Source organism: Mirounga angustirostris, unplaced genomic scaffold, assembly GCF_029215605.1.
Source record: "Mirounga angustirostris isolate CCGP_5_RB_7025 unplaced genomic scaffold, mMirAng1.0.hap1 SCAF_16, whole genome shotgun sequence".
Classification (NCBI taxonomy): Eukaryota; Metazoa; Chordata; class Mammalia; order Carnivora; family Phocidae; genus Mirounga; species Mirounga angustirostris.
Window position 1 is genome coordinate 19,689,062 of NW_026991724.1, and position 25,558 is coordinate 19,714,619.

Genomic DNA, 25,558 nt, shown 5'->3' on the forward strand with positions numbered 1-25,558 from the left:
GGGATAATGAAAATTGACTGTATTTGATTGGCACGCCTTTTCCTGTCCCTTTACTTTCAAATTTTCTCAGTAATTCAGAAAAGTGTTTAGCTAGATCTTTTTCTCCAACCGCATCTGAGAATATCAGCCTTTTTATTTTATTTTTAAAGATTTATTTATTTTAGAGAGAGGGAGTGTGCATGAGAGCATGGGCAGGGGGAGGGCCAGAAGAAGACAGTCTCAAGCAGACTCCCTGCTGAGCGTAGAGCCCCACTCAGGGCTCAGTTTCAGGATCCTGAGATCATGACCTGAGCCAAAATCAAGAGTCTGACACTTAACCAGCTGAGCCACCCAGCTGCCCCAAACATCTGCCTTTTTAAACAAGAATAAATCTCTTCCTGAGCACTAATATATATTGACTAATTTCCACCTTTTTATTTTATATTTTACATCTACCCTGCTTGCTTGCTTGCTTATTTATTTATTTATTTATTTATTTATTTATTTATTTATGTTGGGGGTTTGGGGTTTTTTCTCTCTTTTCCTTGTTTGCATTGAATTGCTCAAATTCTATTTATATTTACCCTTTCGGTTTATAAATTTTATATTCCATTTTATTCTTTTGGTGGATACATTCCCCTTAAATGTCTAATATGTGTGCTTAATCAACAAAGACTAAAGTTAAGCTGTATTTCTTTCCTTTTCTTCCAAAATATAAAAATCTCAGAATGGCTTCCCTTTAAAAAGGTTTAAATTATATGATAGCTGTGATGCAACATCCTAGCTAGCCCCTCAGGTTGAGTGGTCTTGCTGGCTTTGAACCAGGTCTCAGTTGCCAGGTACGAAAAATGGGGATAGGGCTTGGTTAGAGTTGGGGTTTTGTCTGTCTTGCCTGCCTCTCAGGCTGAAAATATGAAGCCTGAGCTCACTGCAAGGTCCTTTGCATTATCACAAGTGGGGAGATATAGGAGGTTAGCCCCCCCTTGTCACTGTCCTGAATTTAACATGGTGCTGAGAGATTGTTGATCCTCTGATGGTTTCCACATCAGCTAATGGTCTTGTTGTGTAGGGACTTTGAACCTGGAACATTTTAAACAATTATTTAAATGTGAAACAAAAAAAGAATTATGGCAGTTAAACCTGAGAGTCATGTTGGCCCTTACCTTCAGACCATTGTCACTATTTAGAAATAATTGATCATTGCTACCGAATGTAGGGCTTTCTTTCCCCCCTCACTGTGTAACATTTGTTAAATTGGCTTTTGAACCCCTGCCAGATACTACGTAGAGATTTAGGTCAAAGGCCAGCTCCCTTGTCTTCAAGGGTGGCTCATATTAGTTGGATGTCTGTTTTGTGCCAGACCTAGGGCTCATTGATTTTACATCTGCTGATTTACTTAAGAGCATGAATACAATAGTCCTTTAAGTAAATTTATTGTTTACATTTTGTAGATTAGGAGACCGAAGCCCAATGGGGTCCAAGACCAAGAACTAGAAAGACATTGGCATGCTTTTAAACCCAGGTGATCAGTTCCTAGACCTGTGCAATTTCTCCTATAGAACAGGGGTCTTACCCCTGAGGGTCTTAGTATGCCCTGAGGAGCTCATGAATCTGCATCTTCCTGGACCTCAAACTCCACGCCTGTGTTCAGTGGTTCCAACATGGTACCCGGAAATATGCATGCTTAACAAGCTCCCCGGATGATGTGGAAAAGGGATCTAAGGAAACCAAAGACCCTGAAAACTCTCCCAAAGAGTGGAGCCAAGAGAGGGTCAAAGGTCACTCCAGATGGAAAGTGACCACTAAGTAGCTATCCTGGAATAGCATACTGAATTCTACCCTCTCTGCCCTAGCCTCCCCATCTCAGGATTTCATCTCTGCCCTGGTCCTTACGGGATCGCCCTGCCTCACTTCTGCCTCTGCACTTCATGCCTACCTGATGTGAGACCCCTCCTGGACTAGGATACTGAGCTTGGGCTTGAGGGATGAGCAGGTCTGGGAGAAGAGAAGAGTGTTCAGACCTAGGGAGTGGGAGCAGGAATATCAGTCACTGTGAGGCTGGGGACAGAGTCCTTTGTTCTGAGAAGCTGGAGTAGGTAACATTTGTGTGAAGCCAGGAAAGTTTTGTCCTTCCCTTCCTCCTGGACTGACAAGAGACCAAGCCCATTGCCCTTATATTGAACAGAGACAGAATTTTTTCCCCATAATGCTTTAGAGAGAAAGAGACATGGAGAGGGCAAGAAAAATTCACAGAACCCATAGAAACAGACGGGCTGGCAGAGAGCAGATGTTTTGCTCTAAGAAAACTCCCATCTGACTCAAAGCAGCTGGTGCTTCCAGAACCCCCTACCCCCTTTCTCCACCAGCCACCTCAGTTCTCTCACTCTTCCTCTTCATTCACCCCTTCTCAGCTTCCTGGGCAGTGGCCTGGGGGCCCAGTCTGCATTCAGAATCACCCAGAGGCTGTTGGGTCATTGTAGATCCAATCTTGATCACTCTAGAAGATTTTCAGGCTCAGGATGTACACAGGACTTGCCCTTGGACCCTGGTGATTGGGGCTGGAGGAGGCACAGACTCCTGACTCACTGTCCCACCCTGCTCTGGCTCATGCTCATAATAACCCAAGACTTAATGGAACCCAAGTCTGTCTTCACTATGGAAAGGCAGTGGGGAAGTGTCGTGAAAATGGGCAGAGGTGTGGGGAGGAAGTAATTCCAATTGAATTCCTGCAAGAGATGCAGAAAACAACCTTCTGCCAGGCTCTGCTTAGGTTCTGGGAGCCTGGTGCTGGCTGGCTTTCCAAAGCAGACAGGAATCTTCCCGTGTCTCCTTTGCTTTAGAACTCACTGTTTTTCAGAGATTTAAAACCCATTAGGGAACGGCTTAAGAAGTTAATAACCTGTTACCATTCTGGAGAATTACATTTGATGTTGTTTATAGCTATTTGGCTTATGAAAATAAATACATTAAGATTGGGAGCCAATTCTTATTCATGCCACTTATTGAAAGCAGATCATCCAATAATAAGCAAATATTATTAATCTTAAACCCACGTGGGGAGAATTTCATTTTTTTAAAACTAATTGTACTTGTGGGATTGTATTTTTTTAAACTAGAACCTGAAAAAAAGTGCAACAATACAATAAACTTTGCATCTCTGGTACAGAATTCGATTTGTGTGGGAAAAACAAATTAACTGTGAAATGTAACCAGGAAAAGTAATGCTGATTACAAGGAACACATAATTAGGGCAGCTCGGATATGCACCAGGTTCTTCTTTGTTCTCACTAAGCCTGAGCACTAGTGAATAGGTATTCAATTTGGTTTTAATTATCATGGTAGTGTCAGTCATAATTTCCATAAATGACTCTTAAGCCACAGAATGGATACTAGAGTTGGAAGCCTTTTTTTTTTTTCCTTTTGAGTATTTGAACATTTATTTCCCAAATATCAAGGCAGTCTGTGCAGGGAGAAAAAGTCACACAAAGATGGTCATTTCTCAAAATGGTAATTCCAGATTCTTTCTAAAGCCAGATCATCCGTTTCATTTCATTGGCTACAATTTATTCATTCACCATTAATTAGGGACACTTCCTTAAATATGAGTGTGTTAGGAACCCAGAAATTTAGAAGTCTTCATCTTTGCATTAAAATTAAGCAAGGGAGATATACATGAAAACCATTTTTTAAATTATTAAACTGTCCTGAGATATATGACAATTGTGTATATGAAGGTCAGTGGGGCTATAAGGTAATAGGGACACACAGAAAAGGCAGAGAGAGGACATGGAAAGAGGAACTTTGCATTGGGTTTTGATGGATAAATAGGAGTTCACTAGCGAGAGAAGGGAGCAATGGCTTGAGTCAGAGAAGGGCGTAAGGCATTCAGAGGACAGAGTGACGCTTGGGAGGCTGGAGAACACAGTCAGCAGGAGAGCAAAGCTGGAGCAACAAGATTCTTGCCGGCTCCTTCGTCCATCTTGATTGCCTCCTCTGTTCCTCGTTCTCTTTTCTCATCTTAACCAGAGCAGAAGCCTCAGCTCTGCTCTCCCTTCTTCTACATCTGTCTTCCATGTTGCAGCCAAGGGGGTCTTTTTAAAATGCAATCCTTATGTCATTCCCCATTGCCCTGGGGATGAAGTCCAGATCTGCTGGCCCCAGCCATCCTCTCAGACCTCAGATCCTGTCTATCACCTTCTCTCTCCCTAAGCTCCCACCACACTGTCCTCTTTGTCCTTACCTGCCAGCCTCGTTCTCTCCTCTGAGCCTTTGTACATGCTGCTCCCACTGCCTGGCAAACTCATCATTGTCTAAAATAAGCATCTCCCCCTTCCTTCTCCCATCCACCTATTCCCGGAATCCATTGCTTCTTTTTTTTTTTTTTTTTTTGCATAACCTGTATACAGTCTGTGATTATTTCTTGTATTTGGATCCGTGTGGTTTTTTGGTCTGTCATCCTCATTAGAATACAAGCCCCACGGAAGGAGGAACGCTTTGTCTCGCTCACAGCTGTACACCCAGTGCCTACCTGGCCCTGTGACAGACCCCTCCTAGGTCCCAAAAAACGGCTTCTTGAGAAAGGAGACGAGGAGCTGGGTTCCAGAGGGCCTTGTGTGCCAGGCTGTAAGCTCGAGACCTTATCCTGTGAACAATAGGAAGCCAAGAGAGAGATTTCACCAGGCCTGCCGCGAGCATGGTGTGGGTCTGCCTGACACAGAAAATTAAGTTTAAAATATTTTCAGTAATTTTACTCATTCCATGACTTCACTGGCATCCCTCTGCGGTGATGTGATGATGGGAACAAAAAGCGATTTTCATTTCTCGAGTAAAACATAAAACCTATTCCTGAAGGGCCTTCCGCACGCAGAATGAAAACTGAACCGACTGCCCCACACAGACGGCCGAGAGACCTGCTTAGCGGGAGGGGTGGCGGGTCACTGACAGCACAGGGGCCTTTGGTTTGCAGTTTTAAGGGGACATAAAATGCTGGCTGGCTTTCACAGGACACTGGGCTGAGCTGCAGAGAACTGTAAAATCTCCCTGCTGCAGTATAAATATGGGATGAAAGTTGATTAACGAATTTTATGTTGTTATCTGAGCCTTCAGTTCATTTGCACTTGAATTAAAAAGACAGAAATTGAGTTCAGGCTGGACAGGCGTTTTTTACCAGGCGACACAGGCAGAAGAAAAGAGGTTTAGATTCCTTTTTCACCTGAAATCTTTATCTGGCAGAGGATTTTCTAGGATGTTGCTCTGCTGGGTTTCCACAGAATAACTACCAAATTTAACACAGGGGCCCAGAATATATAGATGACAGCAAGAAGGGGCACCTCCTGAATTTTCTTCTAGGGCCAGGCCACTCTTGCTGCCATGGGCACTTTATTTTTTAACTACGTGACTGCAGCTTCCCCCCGAGCCCCCAGCCTCTCCATGGACAGCATGCAACCTTGGGGACTACTTCCGGTCCATCTCTGCCCAGCCCCCCATGACCTCTCAGCAAACACCGGGAACTGTTTTTCCAGTCCAACCCCCATGCTCTGCCCCTCTACCCATGATGCCTCATTAAGCACACAATTTAATTCTTTGACGGAATTCTCACGGCCTGCAGAATCTGTCCACACGTGCCTACCTCTCTAAACTTGCCCCCATCTTCTCTGTCATCGTCCTGCATTGACATGCTCCACCATGCTCCACCATGCTCCATTTTCCAAGCTCACCTGTCAGTTTCCTTGTTCCACAAACCATCAGGTGTGTTCTCATCACCTTGCTTTGCTCCTGCTCTTTACCCAGCCTGGAATGGCCCTATTCCCACCATTCCAATTCTCTACATCCTTTAAAGCCCAGTCAGGAGGCATGGACAGCCTCTAGGAAGCCTCTAGAAATTTCCAGAAGCATTCATGGAGACTGCAGCATTCCCCAGATAGCCTGGTGGTAAGATTCACTGGGCAAATGCCAGATCAGGAAGGGCTACATGTGCCAGGTGAAGAAAGAGAAATTTCACCCAGAGAGAGGTGTGCTCATCTAAGGACATGGTCCTGGTTCTAGATGACGCCAATGCCCACTCCAGCTTGGGTCCTCTGGCTTTGAGTATCATCCATTGAGATGTCCCAGGAGGGTTTACCCCATCCATGTATCCACACAGAACTGTGACCTGTTGGGGCTCAGTCCACACCGGGTTCCCATTCTAAGCCCTGCTGGATCTCCTTCCCTACTTTTGCATACCCGTCCCACATCCATAGCCCTCTGACCTGTGGCTCCCTCAGAAAAGCCCATAAACAGCAGAGAAGCCACTCTTGGATTATGTACATCCAGTCCATTCTGGGTCTCTTGGCCGGCGAACCTGGCTTCATAACTGTGTCCAACAGCCAACAAAAAGGGGCTGGTTACATCCTTGCCTCATTGACGGCCAATATCCTGAGCTTTCATCTCCATCCCCCTTTCCACACTTTGTGCCTCATTTCTACAATGTCCCTGCCCATCCAGTGTCTGTTCTCTAGTCTTCTCTCCTGTCTGTGGTCTGGCATCTATCCTTCATCCCCAAATCTTGATTTGAGTCCCTAGTTCCAACCTTCACCCCCAAATCTTGATTTGAGTCTCTAGTTCTAACCTCTGGATTTTGAGTTTCTAGTTCTAACCTCTAGTTACGACCTCCTAAACCTTGGGTTCTCCAGAATAATTCTCTGCTCTGCCTGCCTAGGATACCATCCATTAATCAATGACAGGCATAGACTCTGGGTTTGCCTCAGCTCAGCGAGGGGACTCACCCTATGTCGGCATATGACTCCCTGTTGCTCACTGAACCAACACAATACCTACTAGTCTGGCCTTCAAGGCTCTTCTCAGTCTGACCTCCCAGGAATCCAAGCCATCCTTGCTCCTGTGCCCTTCTCTGTCAGTTGCAGTTCTTGAGCTCATCATGAACTTGGCAATTACTGTGGTATTCCAGGGCTTTGTAGGGGGCCTCTGTGGAGTATGACAGTCCTTCAAATTCAGATTGCACGACCAGCACTGGGTTCAAAGCCCAGGACTACTAGCATCTGTGTGACCTTGGGCGTATCAGTGAACCATGCTGAGCCTCTACAGACTTCTTTGAAAATGAGAATAATACCCCGACTTTGTTTTAGTAGGGTTCCGGGTGACACAGTGCCTGCTACATGCACCCCCCACCCCAGGGGCATGATAGCATGAGGCTCCTTCTCTGCCCCATCACAGCCTTGCTGATGGTTGAAAGTTGCTTATGGGGAGGCATAGGCATGATTCCCCCTGAGAGTCAGTGAGCCCAAGGCTCAGGGGTTAGAAGCTGCTCCTTGATATGAGTCCCACTCCTCTGTGGCCACACAGGGGCTGCTGACGCGGGGGGCAAACTCTGGACGTCCAGGGGCCCTCACCGCATCTGCTCCTATTACGTGTTGGGGTTCCAGCTCCAGAATTTCTCCCAGCACTGCCCAGGGAGCTGTCACTTAGCAAGCCCCTGAGCTGACGGTGCCGTGGCACTGGAGAGGGGAGGGATCAGGAGTCTCTGGGGAGCACATGCAGTTTCTCCACATCCTTCTGAGGAGGATACTCCTGGCCAGGAGGCCATGCTGACCGCAGTGGACAGGGACCTCCACGGGCAACCAAGAGGCCAGTTTTAGTTCCACTGCTGATCTGCAAAGTGACCCTTGGAGAATCTCTTCCTCTCCTCATGTCTCAGTTTCCTTAATAGAAAAATACAAGTACTGGGCCAAGAGATCTCTAAAGTCCTTTGAAATGCTTACACTGTGTGGTTCTTATTAGGGAGGGGCCTGGTCACCTTCTTCCACCTGTCAATCCAAGAGTGGCTTCTCTGCTTGTCCTGATGCTGATGTTAGACTCCGTGTACAGAGGGTGGAACACCACAGCTGACCCACTTCACAGGCGCTCAGTGCTTGTTATGCCCTGTAAGTGTTCCTAGAAAAGTATAGAACGTACATGGTTATACTTTTTTGTGCCTACCCTATACTAGACACTTGGCTCATATGGTAGCATGAATCCCACCTTGTATTTGTGTAAATTTCCCCCAAAGCAGACACTGGAACAAAAATCTGGGTGCAAGTAGTTTATTTGGGGAGTGATCACAGGAAGCCTGAGGCATGAGCGAGGAGGAGAGGCAGGGAAGGAGGAGAATGATTAAGGGCGCATTAATGGACTGGGCCACCGCTAGGGGCACCTGGGCACAACCCCCAGGGGACTCTGAGAAACCCGGAGCACAAGTCAAAATTGCACTGTCGTGCGGGGAAAAGCTGGGTGTTTATTCACTACCTCCCACTCCTGGTTGGTAGACAGTCTCTTCTGGGTATGAATTCTCTGGCACTTCATACCTCTGGAGTGGACCCGTCAAGCTGCCTCTGGCAAGGAACACCTTTATGCAGAGAGACACAGAAGTCCACTGGAATATCCAGAATTACCTGCCAGGGACCTCTGGCGTGGGCTGGGATCCATGATGTGCTGGAATCAGCTTGCACTGGCATCCGAGAGCCGATGGCCAACTTTCCAAGAATTTTTGCTAGCTGGTCATGAAACACTGCCATTATTAAAAACTGCATTTTACAAACCCACAGTTAAATGAATTATATGAAAGACAAAGATAACAGATACATCTTATCCAATTATTTAACTACATTTTGCTATCCTACACACTCTTGAGGTGATCCTATTCATATGGTGAAAATAGAATATGATGATGCGTAGGTATATCAGCCCCTCGGGGGATATTCACACCATGGGAATTGGCAAATGCTGTCAGCCGCTTTTTTTTGTTTCCCCTCAAAGAACAGGTGATCAAACATTTACCAACATCCTTGGCCGGCCTGACCCACACCAGCGACATGCCTGCTGCCCTGCCAACCTGTCTCTCCTTGGGGTGACTTAACTCTGACACCATGCCTGTGATGAACAGGAAAAAAAAAAAAGTCACATCTGGATCCCCAGCTGCGAGGAAGTCTGAAAAACATGTTCGATTTCCAGCTTCTGTGTGACCGCAGGGGTTACGCTGCAGGCTGGGCAGCTCCTCAGGCACCTGCACGAAGGCCCGTCTTCCTCACCAGCCCCAGAGCAGCGCTGCTTGGCAGCCCTCTGCGTCCCCAAAGCCCCGCGCGAGGCCTGGTATGCAGGGGGAGTTCAGTAGGTGTATATTAAATAAATCAGTGACTCTAGAAAAGGAAGTGTTGTCTTCTGTGGTTGTTGGGAAGTAAATTCTGAGAGGGGATTTGGGCTCAGGAAGAAATAGGTCACCTGAAAGCTGCTTCCTCCCTTTCTGTCCCCTCTCCTGCCGTCCTGTCCCCCTCTCCTCTCCCTCCCTCCCTCCTGGCCTCCCTCCTCCTCCTCTGGAGGCGAGGAGGAAGAAGGGGGACTTCCTGGGCATTTCAGTGTGCAGAATGCCTCCAAGTCATACCAGGTGCAGGGTCAGAAGAGAAACATTGATTCCAACCCTTGGAACTGATAGAAAATGCTCGGGGCAAGGGATGTGGGGAGGACTGCTGGTGGAAATGGAATATTAGGTTGCTTTAGGTGATGATAACAGAGAATAAAGCCAACCTATTGAGGGTCCACTATAGGCCTGTAATCATTTTACCTGAGGGGGCACAGCAGGTATCAAAACTGATGGAAATCCCAGTCGTGGTGGAGCTCAGAGTCTAGTGGACCCTCAATAACCAATCTCTGGGAAGGGCAGGGACTGGGGCTGGCTTTGCAGCCCCTCAGAACTAGACACTTGATTGCTCAGCAAGATTTCTGTGATCCAGTTTCTCTCGGGGCCACTCCCTCCAAACAGCTTCTTCCTGTCTCTACCTCCGTGGAGGCACACCAGGAAGGTGAAGGTTACCGGGTGTGCAGCCAGGCTTTCTTGTGATCGTGGCTGCCTGAGGTACTACGGGCATGAAGGGGAAGCTTCCACCTATGGCATCCACAGCACGTCTCCGTGTGCAGTGCCGACCTTGGCAAGACCCGAGGTAACACGGCTGTTTTCTAGTGTCCTTATTCTCTTCTTCCCGGTCTCGTGGCTGGAGTGTCCTCTGCTCACTTCTGATCCTGGATCTTTGCTTTCGCTCCAGCTCTCTGCACCCCTATCCCCAGAATGCCCCATGTGCTCCGCTTTTCTTATTCAAGTATTATACCCCCACAAGGCCACCTCAGGCCCCCTCCTGCAGGAAGCACTGCCCACCTGCTCATGCCTTCCGGCGCCTGAGTACCTGGCATGACATCAGAGCTTCAACGGCTGTCATTTCATCCTCCCTCCCGGCAACGCTGGGAGGCTGCAGTCATTTCCCACCTTTTACAGATGGGGACACTGAGGCTCGGAGAAGCCTGACATGGCCGCAGGTAGAAAGAGCTGCGGCCCCTGCAGCCATGCCCGCTCTGCTTTGCTCAGATGTCTTTACTTTCCTGGATGATCACTTGACATTCTTGAGCAGTGGTTCCCAAACTTCAGGATGCACGAATGTTGTCACAGGGACTCTCCCAAAATTGGATGCGAGAGCTTCTGAAGTGGACGTTCTGGGGAAGGGCCAGCAATTGTGCACGGCTTGCCACGGCCCCTGGGTGATCATGGCTGGTCTGGTTACACTTGGAGAAGCACTGCATAGCTGCCGATGTGGGTCACAGGGGGCGCCTGGGATTCTCTTCCCTCCCACCGAATCGAAATTTCTCCGATGAGAGGGCCAAGGAATCTCCAGCTGACTAAGTGCCCCAAGTGGTTTTATCATCTGGCAAGCGTGCGAAAGGCAATGGAGAGTCAAGCCTGCCCAACTAGCTCTGAATTGTATGCTGCTTTATCTTCTCCACTTCGTTCTTCTGAAAGATTCAGCTCCTTGGAGGCCCAGACAACAGCACTTAACTCAGCATTATCCCTCGAGCCAGTGTGGTCCTGATCCGGTGACTGGTGTCGTCCGGCTGTGTGTGCATTCTGAGGAGAGGCATTTCGGCAACGGAAGAACCTGCACCTCCCTAAATTGCCTCTCACTCTCGCCTCTCGTCCCTGCGAGGCCAAGTCCTTCCTGTTGCTTAAGGACCTGCTCAGGCCCTTTCATTCCACAACAGACTTTATTACCTCCAGCAAAGGGCAAACCTCATGCCCATGAGCCTTTGGATCCTTCTTTCCTGAATTTACATGGGATTAGTGCTGTCCATGGAAGGAGAGCTTCAGGAAAGTTCCTGGCCTGACACTGTGTTAAGCACATAGTAGGCGCCCCTAACATCTGCTTTCTCCTTCCACATCCTCTTCTTGGGAAGACATCTCATCCTTCTTGAACATCCCAGGCATGGGGAACTGTGGCTTGCACACAGCACGTTTTCAATTAATATTTTAGATTCCTACATAAGTCTCAGAAATTACGATGTTGCTGTTATAATGCCTGGGAACCAATGTGTGTCGTATGCGCGTGTTGTTCTCACTCCCAGGTGTGAGATCCCTCCGGCACCCAGTCTGATGCCTTCACTTAACTGCCTCTATAAGTATTTTTTTTTTCCTGATTGAATGGTTATTTACTTGTCAGGGTGAAAACTGGGAAAGTGGAAAAGGTATGCTTCTCTGTTAAAAAATAAAATAAAATCAGGATCTTTATCTTAAAGCAACTCCAGACCCAACCAGAGTCCTTCAGTATCCAAAGTGTCCCCATCAGTTGCTTTCTCATTAAAAATAGAAATAGTAATAGTTACTTGATGCATCTTTGAAAGTTTCTGAAAAAATTTCACAGGGCATGCATTAGTACGCTCTCATACTGTCGCCACATGATCTAATACAGACAGCCTAAGAGTTGGACAGAAGGTAGAACATCTATTTTATCTCTGTCAAACCAAACCAAACCAAAACAAAACAAAGTATAAAAGCCCATTGCTGGTGACGTTGTGGAGGACGTTGTGTCACCATTGTGGTGACATACTGTGGAGGACTATTGAGCAGTGCATATCATGTTACAAATGCTTTCACATATTTTTACCTTAGAATACCAGTTCTAAGAACTGCCAAGAGAATAATCTTAAGAGAGGAACAATTTAAACAGCATCCGTGTAATTTACAAGGCTGAAAACAAGAAGTAACTGAAATGCACAAAAATAGGAGAAGGGTTACCTGAATGATAATGTGTCAACATCTTGGAATATTTCACAGCAATTAAAAAGGCTAAACACAAAGCCTCTGTAGAAACACAGACTGATTTAAAATAAATATCAAAATACAATTTTAGGTACACTTTGATTAAAATGACACAGAATTCTATATTTGCATGGAGGCATAAAGATTAAAAAGGAACAAAAAGACATGAACATGTCTGCTTTGTTACATTGGTGACACTAAATTTATTTTATGCACATACATAACTCTTTATATTTTAAATCCCCCAAACAGCCCTGAAGGCAGCTTTTACTACCTCCATTTCTCAGATGAGGAATCAGGCACAAATATTTTACTAAATCACACATCTAAGAAAAGATGAAGCAGGCCTTGGGATGAACCTTGCCCCACCGACCCTCAAATCTGTGCTTTTTAAAAACTATTCACGGGGCGCCTGGGTGGCTCAGTCGTTAAGTGTCTGCCTTCGGCTCAGGTCATGATCCCAGGGTCCTGGGATCAAGCCCCGCATCGGGCTCTCTGCTCTGCGGGAAGCCGGCTTCTCCCTCTCCCACTCCCCCTGCTTGTGTTCCCTCTCTCGCTGTGTCTCTCTCTGTCAAATAAATAAATAAAATCTTTAAAAAAAAAAAAAAAAACTATTCACAAATTATTTTTCTACATCTGTGCATTTGGTATTGCTTTCTCTTGAGAAGAACTCATTTTCAGTTGGCCCTTATTTCATCTTAAAATAACGTAGATAGATACAGAAATTCATCACAGGATTTATTATATGTACCCTGTGTAATTTACAAAGTGTGCACATTGTTACACATACCACATGTTGTACATATAGTTACAAACCATTTCTCAGTATTCGTGGTGCCTCTCACGTGGACACTGGACTTGGCTATGTGACATGACTTGGGCAGTGGGCCTTTGGCAAGCATGACACCAGCAGATCTTGGTAAACGTGGGTGAGTTGGGCTTGGAACTCACCCACCATGTTTTGAGGAAGTCCACGCCTGGCCACAGGGGAGCCCCAGAAAAGAGCCCCGGATGAACTCCCAGCACACAGGCAGCACCAGCTGCCATCTACACGGCTACATGGAGAGATCATCATGGCTGACCCAACCCCCATCAAGCCTCCAGATGACATTGACTCTTGTTGACGCCGTGTGGACAGAAGAACCACCCAGTGAGCCCAGCGAACCCCTATAACCATGAGAAATAATAAATCTTTGTTGTTTGAAGCCATGAAGTTTTGGCTAGTTTGTTATCTAGCAATATAGGATGGAAAATATAGGACACCAGAAAAGAAAAATGTGAAGTGCCTGGATAAACTTAGCACTTAATAAGTGCTTAATTAAAATGTGCAAGAGGAAGAAGGGGTAAATTCTATAGCTTGGCATTCAGATTCACTTTGGATTGTCCACTGCAGACTTGCTTTTTCATAAGACAACCTCTCTGTGGAACTGGGTTGATCTGTAAACCAGGCCGGCAGTCAGGACGGCTCCAGGTGGTCCTTCCTCTAGGGCAGGGTATATAGTTCCAGAGCAGAGGAGCATTGTCCTTTGTGAAATGTCAGATCCTTTAGAAGCTGGAGAGTTACAGTCACTGCTTGGTAATTGTCCTGCCCCCTGCTAGTGCTTCCATTCTTGGCTCCCATAATAAAGTTCAGTCCCATGTTCATTTTTTATTTTCCTAATGTAGCCTGCCATGCCACAGCCATTTGTATTAGGGTCTTGGACAACCACGATTGTTCCCAACTATAGCATCTCTGCTGTCTGTGCCTCGGTCCAGGGCCCCATCATCTCTCCCTTCAATAATTACAGCAGCCCCTAACAAGTCTCCCGGCATCTTGGCTTACACTCCTTGATTCCATTCTCTGCAGCAGGCGGTAGGCCAGTCCTAAAGCACAGATAGAATCATTTCACTCTGCTCTTTAAAACCCTCCAGTAGGCTCCCCATTGCCTCAAAGCAGCATCTCCAACTGGATTCATGCGTGTTTCATAGGGTATGGGCTAAGAATGACATTCATAGTTTAATACATTCGGGAAACCCTGGGTGAAACAAAGTTAACCAGGTACTTTTGTTGCATGTTTGTTACAAGACTTCTCATAGCCTTTAATATGCTGATGTGAATTGTGAATCTCCAAAAGGATCATCTAAAAGGCAGCATTTACTAAATTTACTTTCTTGGCAGGCTGTCTTTCGTTCTATTAAGTTAATGTTTAGAATTGTGGAAAGATTTGCAAGTTCCTTAGTTTGGCATGCAAGCTTCTTCACGTGCTGACCTATTTATCTTTCCAGCTCAAGTCCCTATGCTTCTCTCAATTTCTTGCTTCCCGACAACTTGGTGCCTTTACATCTGCGTTCCCTTTGTCCCAAATCACCCATTCTGCTCTTTCTTAGCCTAGTTAATTTGTATTCATCTTCCAAATGTCAGGTCAATCTTTCCTCCTCTGGGAAATATCCTATCCCCGTTGGACCGCACCCCACTCACCCACCCTCCGCATCTTGGGCTGAATTATAGATGTTCACCCCATCATATCCCATGATTTGTCCTGCTATAGTCACTTCCACACAGTCTTATAATTGCCTGATAGTCTTTCCTTCTAGATTGCAAGTCCTTTGGGTAGGGCTGGTTGCTTGGCACTTAGTGGGCATTTAATAAGTGTTTATTGAAAAAATGAGTACTGGGAAGAAGCAGCAATTTGGAGAAAATTATTGTTGTCTAAGAACTTCCTGAGACCAGTCACGCTGGTGGTAGATAAGTTTTCAGGGGTTCATCCACCCAGAGCCCAATCACGTCTCTCATATTGACCTTAACCCACAGATACTCCTCTGGTATGATCTCCTGGGACCATGGAAGATCACTTGAACAAAACTGGGTCTGCTCAATTTATTCTCAAAAGATTTGGTACTTAGCAGTTGTTAGAATGTCTTCAAAGTGCACACATCTAAACTCTGGAACTCTGGTGGCCATTCTGGGCATGAGCAGATGGGAGCCGCTCTGTAGAGGGAGAGAGAGAGAGGGAAAAGAGAAGGCAGAGGGATTATCTGGAAAGAAGCGAAGATGGTGGGATCGAGTGGCGTGTGTTACTGACCGGTCTTCCATTTCTCCTTTCAGCACTACTGGAGACCCAGCTTTGTTGCCTGTTTTTGAGTTATGAGGGTATCATTCCAATGAATTTCCTTCATTCACTTAAGCTTATTTGAAGGAGGTTTTTCTTATGTTACCATGAGGGGCTTTACTATGCAACATCCAGTCCTTTTTCCTTGAAAAGCTCAAAATGTGAATAACCCTGTGAACATGCTTCTGTTTGTCACAGCCACGTTGTGAACATTAATGGCAATACTTACGCAGGTCAATTGTGCATTGAGAATATGAAATATGTATGTCACTTAAAAACAAATGACCATCAACATAATGCCTGGATTGAGTTAGTCTCGCCCAGGTGGTCACAGCTGATGCAGAGGGAAGCAAAGGCAATGCATTTATGCCGGGCTCTGTGGACCCCGAGTTCAAGACCTAAATATGCAGACTCAGGAAGGTGCTGTCTTACTAATGATTTGTTATCCTTAACATGATGCATTGGTAGATTTATACAGAGAAGAATGTTAATAAAAGGTTCTTTGAGCTGCATTTCTGCATTGCTGAGTTGTCATTCATTAAGCAAATTTGAGGCATCATAATTGCTACAAGTTTCTACATATCTGCAAATGAATTTGTGAATTTATTTGGGAAATGAATGGGTTTTAAGTTGGCTTGTTGGACTAATTCTATCTTGTTTCCAGGAGATGTTTCGATGATGGGTTTCTCAGAGTTTTGAGGGTGGGTAACAGTTTGCCACTGACAGAATAATAGACAGATAGGCTTAGATTTAAATTCTGACCCCATTGCTTATTAGTAGTGTGACTGTGACAGTTATTTCTCTGAGTCTTAGTTTCCTCATCTGTCAAATGGGCACAATGGTGTGTATAGAGTTCCTACAGGATTAAATTTGATAATGTGGTGTTAAAAAATTAGCATCGGATAATTGGTATTTACTATTTCACCTTTAGCTGTCTTTTGATGGTTCCTCTTGGAAACAATATTGTTCCTAAAGGAAATTTGCAATTCGCATAAACATTGACACAGGTAATTGTGTGACTACAAGCGTGGGATTTGGGCTGAACATGGGAAGGGTGGATGAGCCTGTTACCAATGACCACACCTGTCACAAGGGGCAATGGTGGGCACATACAAATTACATCCAAAGTGAAGCTGTCCCGGACTTCAACTTACGACAGCAAAGTGCATGTTTGGCGCATGCAAAACTCAGGGAATGGATTTGGCCCCCATGGGTACCTTGGAGTTATTAATTGGATGGTTGACCTGCTCTTTGAAGGATTTGTCTTTCTCAAGTGTGTTCTGTAAGATTCTAATCCTCTTTCTGAAAGTAGCCGGTCAGCAGCCATTTTTGAGGGCAGCATGCATGATGGGGATGACCTGGAATTGGGAGTAAACCCTGCATTCTAGTTATTTTGATCTCTTTTCTGTTTCTTTGCCTCTGGGCTCATCATTTTACCACCTGGATCCTGTTTCTTTATTTGTAAGGTGAAGTAATAATGTCATCAGATGACATAAATGTATGTTTATACACTCCTTCCTCCCTCCCTTCCTCCCTTCCTTCCTTCCTTCCTTCCTTCCTTCCTTCCTTCCTTCCTTCCTTCCTTCCTTCCTTCAGCAAATGAAGTGCTCAGGGCTAGGGATCTAGCAGTGAACCAAACAGACAAAATGTTAACACCCACAAAGCTTACCTTCTATTGGGGCAGGAGGCAAGATAATAAATATCTCAAAAAAGTAAAATGCAGATTTTGTCACCTCGTGCTGGCTGACTGCCAAGGAGTCAGATGTTCAGGGACGAAGGAATTGAGGCATCAGTGGGGGCCGAGTCGTCAATTCAGAACAGACTGGCCGGGCAAGGACTCTCTGAGAAGGTGGGGGGCATCCTGGTGGAGGACCCAGCAAGGGCGAAGGACTTGAAGTGAGAGAAGGTCTGGCGGGGGGGTGTCTGAGGAACCATGAGGAGGTGAGGTGGGGGCGTGGAGTCCTCGAAGGGGAGAGAAGGAGGAAGGAGGGTAGAAGGGTAGGCAGGGCAGACAGTGGCCTTGGGGACCACTCTCAGGACTTTGTTATCCCGGGTGTCATGGGCGCTATTGGAGAAGTATGGTCACAGCCACAATCCAATCTGACTGAGTCTTAACGGTACCATCTAGACGTCTGCTGCCCCAGGTGAAAGCTACAGATCCCTGAAACTGTGGCTGATAAGCTGGAGGGACTGGATTTTCCATTTTATTTCATTCGAATTGATTTAAATTTAAATTAAAATATCATTACTTGATTCAGTGATTGGAAAACTATTAAGTGAGTTTGGAACAACTTGGGTATATGAATCTGCTTTTTCAACTGCATGGTTATGAGATCTACATATAGATCAGGTACGTCCAACAACAATTTGCCATCTGAATTGAGCTGGGATGGAAATGGGAAAGTCACCCCAGATTTCCAAAACAAAGGATGAAAAAAATTAAGGTTAAAATAAATCAATCATATTAATTTATTTTCATTTTATGTTAAAATAATATTTTAAATCTATTGGGCTAAATAAAGTATAGTATCGTTAACGTCACCTGCTTCTTTTTGCGTTTTTGAGACATAACTACTGGAAAATTTAAAATGAAAAACACAGCTCACATTCTCTTTCTTTTGGAGAGCCCTGTGTAGAAAAAGCCTTGTACCAAGCTTGGCACATATTACTGAGTTCATTCATTCATTCATCCCAAATGTATCGAGTGCTTTCTAGGGATGGAGCACAGTGCTCACAAAGGGAGATACAGGTGCTCCCTGACCTCATGGGGCTTCTAGTTAGGGAGAGATAGACAAAAGCAAAAAAAAAAATAAAACAATGCAAAATTGTGGTATATGCTATGGAAGAAAGAGGTAGGGGTCTGAGAAAGAGCGTATTAGGGAGCGGATGTTAGGTGGGTCTCTGAGGTAAGGAGTTAGAACTGCTTGAAGATTATTATCAAACTGTCATGCAAAAGAGCCTTTTAAACCTTCAAGTGCTCACCAAGTGATTTACAGTCAAAATCTGTGTTCTCAGGGGCAAGACATTTGGCTGGAATGTGATCTCCCTGAAAATAGTGACTGAGTCTCAGTCAACATTTCACGTGGGTGTCTGCCCCATCGGGCATGCGTGAGGTGTCGACGAGGATGGGAGACATTGTAGGGCATCTTGGGAGGTGAAGGGAAACACAAAACAGGTTCTAGCCTTCATCCAGTTTTGCTGGAAAGTGAAAAATGCAATGGTGCAAATGCAAGCCAGGGTGTTTTCAGGGCTGAACCAAGGCCATGTGTGGGAGTGTGGTTGGCATCCTGGAACCAAGAAGACAAGGGACTGGGGAGGACAATGTAGCACTTGGGTCTGAAGCAGGTTTGAGCTTGAAGTAGGCGGAGAGGAACAGGGAACGTGCTCCAGGCAGGAGAAAGGGTCAAGCAAAAGTTCTGAGGTGGGACCTGGTGGCCGAGATTCGGGATGCTTCCAGAAGGAGGGGAAACTTTTGCTCTTCCTCTGCAACCCAAAAGGTGGGTCTGGTCTTCTGACTTCTGAGAAGTCACTAAATAACCGGGCTCAGAGAGCAATGAGAGTTAAATACAGATTGGGTGTTATTAATAAAAATTAAGCATTCCAGAGTTTGAAAATTGAGGATGAGGAAAGGAGGAATCAAGCTCAAATTAGTATTTTTTATAGTCATTGAATGTTGAAATAATATTTTGGATATGTTGGGTTAAATAGGTTATATTAACATTAATTTCACTGGTTTCTTTTTACTTTTTTTTTTAAAAACTGGAACTACTAGAGAATTTTGAATTGCAAACATGGCTTGTGTTCTGTTTCTACGGGAGAGCACGGCCCATGGCCCAGCCCATGGCTCCTCTCGGTGAGGGGTCTTCTGGTGTGCCCAAAGATCAAGGCTTCCAGAAACCCCTGTGCCTTTTTACAAGTAGACAAAAAGATGTTGGAGTCATAGCCTCACTGGGACGGGAGCAGCTCAAACCCTCTCCTTGGAAGTGAGAAAGTGATTCCTTGGTCAGATGTGTCCATATTTCTCTCCACTGAGAGCCTTCCTTCAGTATCACGTTACTCTGGTAAAGTAGAAACTCTTGTCCTAATTTTGTAAATCACATATAAGGAAAGTGAGATCTTGGCCTCTAGTCACACGGGGCCCCAGGATTCAAACCTCTATCGTGAGCAAGTCCTCATCCCTTAGGCAATCATTGAGCCCTTGATAATAATGCTAAAGAAATCTCGCTCATTAGTGTAGCAGTCCCTCCTGTTTCCCAGGTAGGAAACTGAGACCCGGAGAGAGACAGAGACTAGTCCAGGGTCCTGCTGTCCACTGTCTGTATCCTCAGCAGCTCCCTTGTAAATGGAATTCTATGGAAAGAAAGATAGTCTACATCCTTAGGGGCCACTGGAAAGTGGGCCACTCCTCTCCTGGCCCCTTAGCATGGAACAATAAAACCAAGATTTACCGAGCAGTGAACTGAAAGGGGACAAGTGCTGACAAGGTGATGGTGGCCTGCTTAGGAGTGAGCTTCTCATTCCCAAATACATCCCTAGCCCCACCTCTGTCCCTTCCAATCAGCAGGAACTTCCTGGAGGCTGGGGCTTCCTAGCTGGGTTTTCATTTGCTGGGGATGAGTGCAGGCTGGGTGGGGACAGCACTGGCTCTGGGGGACACAGAGGCATGGGCCACTGGTGATCTGGCCCATGACTCAGGGTTAGGAGCCAGGCAGGAAGAGATAAGGCTTGCCCTGGTGACAGGACCTCCCATGTGCTGTTTGTATGCACATCTCCCGGCCGTCTGGGCCCTGTGCCCCTGCCTGGCCTCCATCCTGGGAAGCCGGACTGTGTCACACACTGCACTTTGATGCATTCTAGGCCCAAGTGTTTAGGCAGAAATGTGAGATGGAGGAAAGTCTCAGACCTGATGCAGGACCTGGGAACTGAGAGAGCCCCAGCAAGGAACACGCCCGAGCTCCTCCAAGCCCACAGATGTCTTGGACACAAATCCTGGGGGGCTTATTAGAGGCTGTACCCCAGGGGCTTGAGGGGGGGACTAGGCTCCCAGCTCTGCTCACCCCCACCTGGGGGATGGGAAGGGCTTCACTGGGAACGCAGTTAGGGAGCAGGACGGGTAGCTCCTTCTCTCCCTAGGGTCCCCTGTGGCCGAAGCTCTGTGTGATTGACAGCATTTCACATCCCTAAAAATTACATTTTTTATCTGAAGAGAAACACCCTGAAATGTTACCAACAGTAAATGTCTTTGGGTGCTGAGTCTATGGATGATTTTTCTATCTCTAATTTTCTTTTCTTTACTCTGAACATTTTCTCCACTGAGCCTATATTACTTTGTAACAATAATATCTGAACAAAGTTTTTTTTTTTTCTTCTGCCCAGAAGGCAAGATATGATTCCATGGAGCAGATTGTCTCCTTGAGCAAAGATGACCATTTCTGAAGCTGCCACAGACCCACATTCCTAAATGCTTCGCTCTGCTTTTTGCTCGATCTCTGTTTCTTCTTCCTCAGCAGGGAGAAATGCTGTTCTCTTGAAATTGGGGGCTTTACATACTTCATTTCATTTAATATTCAAAAACAAAGCAAGAAATAAGAGGGCAATACAAGGGAAGAGGAGAACTCTTTGATCCTGGGTCTCTGGCCCCTAACAGCAATTCAGAAATCCTTGTCCAATGTCTGTTTTGCCACCATATTGCTTTCATCCCCCACCAAGCACTGTTACTGCCGTTCCTCCACTCCGCTGTAACCCCAGAGCCTCCACTAGACATTCCTGTGACTCTCGCCTGTCCTCCCCTCTCACAGCTTGTATTAGTCAGAATTCTCATGTATGTGGCACTTGAGCTGGGAATTTGAATCCCTGAACTAATTTTTTATTTCTTTCTCCATTTTGTCCAGTGACATTAGGAGCAACCAACCAATCTCATTACATTCATTAGTTTGCCAGAAACTTTCTAAAGTACCATATATACAGCCATGGAACCCTGTGCTTCTTATTAGTGGTTCATTAGGAATATGCAATGCTGAAATCTTGCATTTCTCTGCTTCCAGATCATGCCACGGACTACCAGGGCTCTCTTTACTACTGGAAATAGTCATTCTTGTCTTTAAATCGAATCAGTTGAGAGTCAATGCCAGAGACCCCAGAAAAAAACTCAGAAAACTCATCCTTAAAATTCTGTTCCTCTAGAACCACTCTTGGTACCAAAATCTATATTAGTCAGTATTCTTCAGAGAAACAAAGCCAACAGGATCGATCTATCATCTATCTATCATCTGTCTATCTATCAATCATCAGTCATCTTTCATCTATGTGTCTGTCTATCTATCTATCAAGAGTTTATTGTGAGGAATTGGCTCATGTGATTATGGAGTCCCAAGATCTCAGTTGGCAAGCTAGAGACCTAGGAGACTGGTGGTTAGTTCCAGTCCAAGGCCAAAGGCCTGACAACCAGATGAGCTGATGGTTAAGTCCCAGGCCAAGAGCAGGGGAAGACTGTTGTCCCAGTGCAAGTATCACATGGGCAAAGTTCCGTTTTACTCAGCTCTATTGTTCTATCCAGGTCTTCCATGATTGCATGAGGCCCACCCACATTAGAGACAACAATCTCCTTTACTCAGTCTACTGATTTCCCTCACTTTTGTTATGAAGTTATCTATTCATCGGAAAGCATCTTTGTTCTACATATTTGATAATGAGAGGGTTTCTCAGGATAGCTATTTTCCAAATTGTCTGGAGCAGAAGTCACCCATGTATTACTGGTGTGTGTATGTGTGTGTGTGGGGGGGAGGAACGTACACATTCATATATGAAATTTATAAATTTAATTAAATTAGTAAATTTTATACACTGAAAATGTGTCTTTGCATGACAATTATATTCAGGATAGAGTTTATCTCTGCAAGGCAGAAAAGGAAATGGGATTAGAGAGGCTTCAAGTTTATCTGTAATATTTTATTTCTTAGAAAAATGCTAAGATTTTATCAAGCTGGTGGTTGTGAAACAGGTGTATATCATATTATCTCAATAGTTTATGGTATGTGGAAACAAGGAAGGAAGGAAGGGTGGAAGGAAGGAAGAAACTAAGAAAGGGGTAAGAACAGTGGGTGCCAGGTAACTCCTAGAGTGATGGCCAAAATCAAGGCCATAGAGCTAGTTGGGAGGATCGTCTGCCACCACTGGGTCACTGGAGCCCTGGTTCCCCCTTGGCCACCACTGTCCCTAGAGGTTCAACATCGGCTCCAATACTGAGGCCACCCACTGTGAGAAGAGTCTCTACAGCTCCAAATCTTTGAGTCACTACTTCCCAATTCCTTCCAGGCACATCCTAGGTTGCAGGCACCTCCCTCTAGTTGCAAGGGGATGGTGGGGGTGAGAAAAAGAGGTATCTTGCATTTTTGCCTTCTATATTGAGAGGCTGTCCCTGACTCATAAAGTGGAGAGTTTCTCAAGCACAAGAAGGGGGCGGAGGTTCAAATAACAGACAAAAATTAAGAGTCCAATGCCAGCCATGCCTAGGAGGATTGAGCTTTCTCTGCAAGATCCTGGGCCAGACCCTGGGCTGAGTCCTGTACCTGTGATCTTTACCTCCATCCTGGGCCCACCCCCACCCCTTGCTCCCAGACAGGTGAATGTCCTTACCCCAGTTTTATGGACAACAAAGAATTGGACTCGCTCCATGTCACAGGGTAATCCAGAAGCAAAGCAAATATCACAGTTCTGGTCTCCTTGGCTCCAGGTTCTTGTTTCTGACATTTTACAGGCAAAAATAAGAGAGGCACTTTCCTTATAAGCTTCTACGTCCTCCCTGTTGTTTTATCACTGTCAACAGGTAGGGCTCCTTAGTGTGTGCTTTATCCTTGCCGTGAGGGGAAGGTCAAAGAAAAGGTGATCTACAGCAAAATAATTTGATAACGAATTTGGTGTTGATAAAGTGGTGACAGACAACCCCAGATATCGTGTTAGATAGAGACCTATGGCGGGGCAGGCCTTTTCCGGGAGCCTGCTGTAATGGGGGGTTTTCAGGAGCTGTGACCATGAGGGGAAATGTCTTATTTGAGACTTCGGGGGCTCTTCAGATTCATTATGGGCAAACATCTGCCTCAACAATCTACAAATAAGAAAGACTAAAGATCTTGAGTGTAAATATGAAACAGGGCGGGGCCAGGGTGCAGATGTGCCTAAACAGAATGTGTGTTGGTGCCTTGGATGTGGATTGTATGCTGAGCACTGAGCCTTCTTCAAACCATCTGGCTGACCGTGTGTGCAAAACCCAGAAATTGGCCACATTTTCTCGAAATTAAAATTCAATAAGAGGCATCTTTCATTTCAATCTCCTGCCTTTGTGTGGCAAACACAATACTCTGGTGACAAATGCAGGTGAATTGAATTTTGTTTTTCTCATAATAGTCGCATCTAGCCGCAAACTAATGTATTAGTTATCAGAGATGAAAATAAGCATAATGCCTGATTCTGAACTTGAAATTGCATAACTGCTGCAAGATGGCTTTCGATTGAAGAGCACATTTGTTTTCCTTTTCTTTTTTCCTTCTTCTTTTTGTTAAATCTCCATTTGTCTGTTATGATCATAGTTTATTAGAGGGTTGCTTTGGAGCTTTAATGGGAGAGGGGTGTCATTTAAGGGCACACGGCTCTCACCCTCAGCTCTGGCACACCCACGCAGAGCTGTGAGCATTCGCCCCTCCACACCTGGACTCCAGGACCTATCTCCTTCCAATTCATTTTGTAATGCATATATTCAGAGCCTATGTGAATATTTAGGGGCACAGGGGCTTCTGTTCCGTGAATGAGGGCACAGTAATGAAAGTAGATATCATTTGAGTACTTTCTGTGGACCTGGAGCTTTATGTACATTATATCTAATCCTAACGTCATCGGAGGAAGGGAGAGATTATCCCCATTTAATTGGTTATGAAACAACACCTTAAAGAGGATGATGGATTGGTTGGAAGGGTGAAAGCAAGAGAAAAAGAAACATTAACCCTGGGATTGGGCCTGAGCTCAAGGCAGGTGGTGGTGCTCTGTAGTGTGTGGTCAACAGGGTTTGCTGCATGGTCAAGACCAACGGGTTGGTTTAGGAATTGTTTAATTGGAGAGAACTATTTGAAGGTCAAGTGGAAATGTCAGTTACAGAATTGGTGAATTTAAGGGTGGAACAGTTCAGAGAAAGAGAGCGATGAACATCTGGGCTAGACTTGGAATCAGTGTCCTTCAGTAACTCACTCGTCAGCAGCTAGCTGGCAAGAGGCTGAGCCCAGATTATCACCCCTCAGCTCTGCCCTGTGCCTTATTCCTCACTGCTGAGCCGGGGCAGGGGTGATATTCAGATCCAGTCACCCATGCTGGCGCCTTTAGGCTAGAGAATAACTATGGGTTTTATAACTGAATTATAAATTCATCTATAATTTATAAAGGCTAAATTCATCAAAGCAACAATCACACTGCTATGCCTCATTTTGTCCCCAGCTAAAGGCAGTAGAAGATTTGAAACAGGGAACTCCCCCGTGAGAGTAGGTCTCTGTTCCTTGCCTTAAATCAGAATCAGAATTATCATTAGAATCACCATCACATTGCAACCCCCCCCCAGAACTCTCTGATTCTTCTCAGGGCTCCCACAAACCTCCCCACTCTTCTGCCTGTAGAACGGGACTCGGAAATTTGGTGCTCAGAATGCTGTTTAATCCCCTCTCCTTTGAATTCTGTCCAGACCAGCTCAATTTGGAAAACATTTATAAAAATGTACATGTGGGGCGCCTGGGTGGCTCAGATGGTTAAGCGTCTGCCTTCGGCTCAGGTCATGATCCCAGGGTCCTGGGATCGAGCCCCACATCGGGCTCCCTGCTCGGTGGGGAGCCTGCTTCTCCCTCTCCTCCTGCTCCCCCTGCTTGTGCTCTCTCACTCTGTCAAATAAATAAATAAAATCTTAAAAAAAAAAATGTACATGTGTCCAGCCTTATAGAAATGGGGGTGTATGCTTTATTTCCTAAAACCAAGATCAAGATAGACGATCTGCCCAAGAACCTAATTTTGGGGTGTGATTTTAATTATATGATAAGCCAAAGAGGGTTACATTAAATCACTTGCAGCTAGACATTAAAGAAACTACCTTTAAGGAAATCAACTGCGTTGTGAGCCTGGAAATAAATGTGGATTTTGGTCCTATCTGTGGTTTCTGGTTACCCTCGGTGTATGGTGTGGCCCATGTGCGGTCATGGGACTTACTCTTAGGGGACAGGCAAGGTGTCCCACTGTGAGACACTGTAGGGGAACAGAATTAGGAGTGAAATGAAGCTAAAGCCTGAGTGTATAGCCCTCTGAAAAGATCCATTTATTCAAAATCCTTTATGCAAAAGGCTCCGTTCAGGAA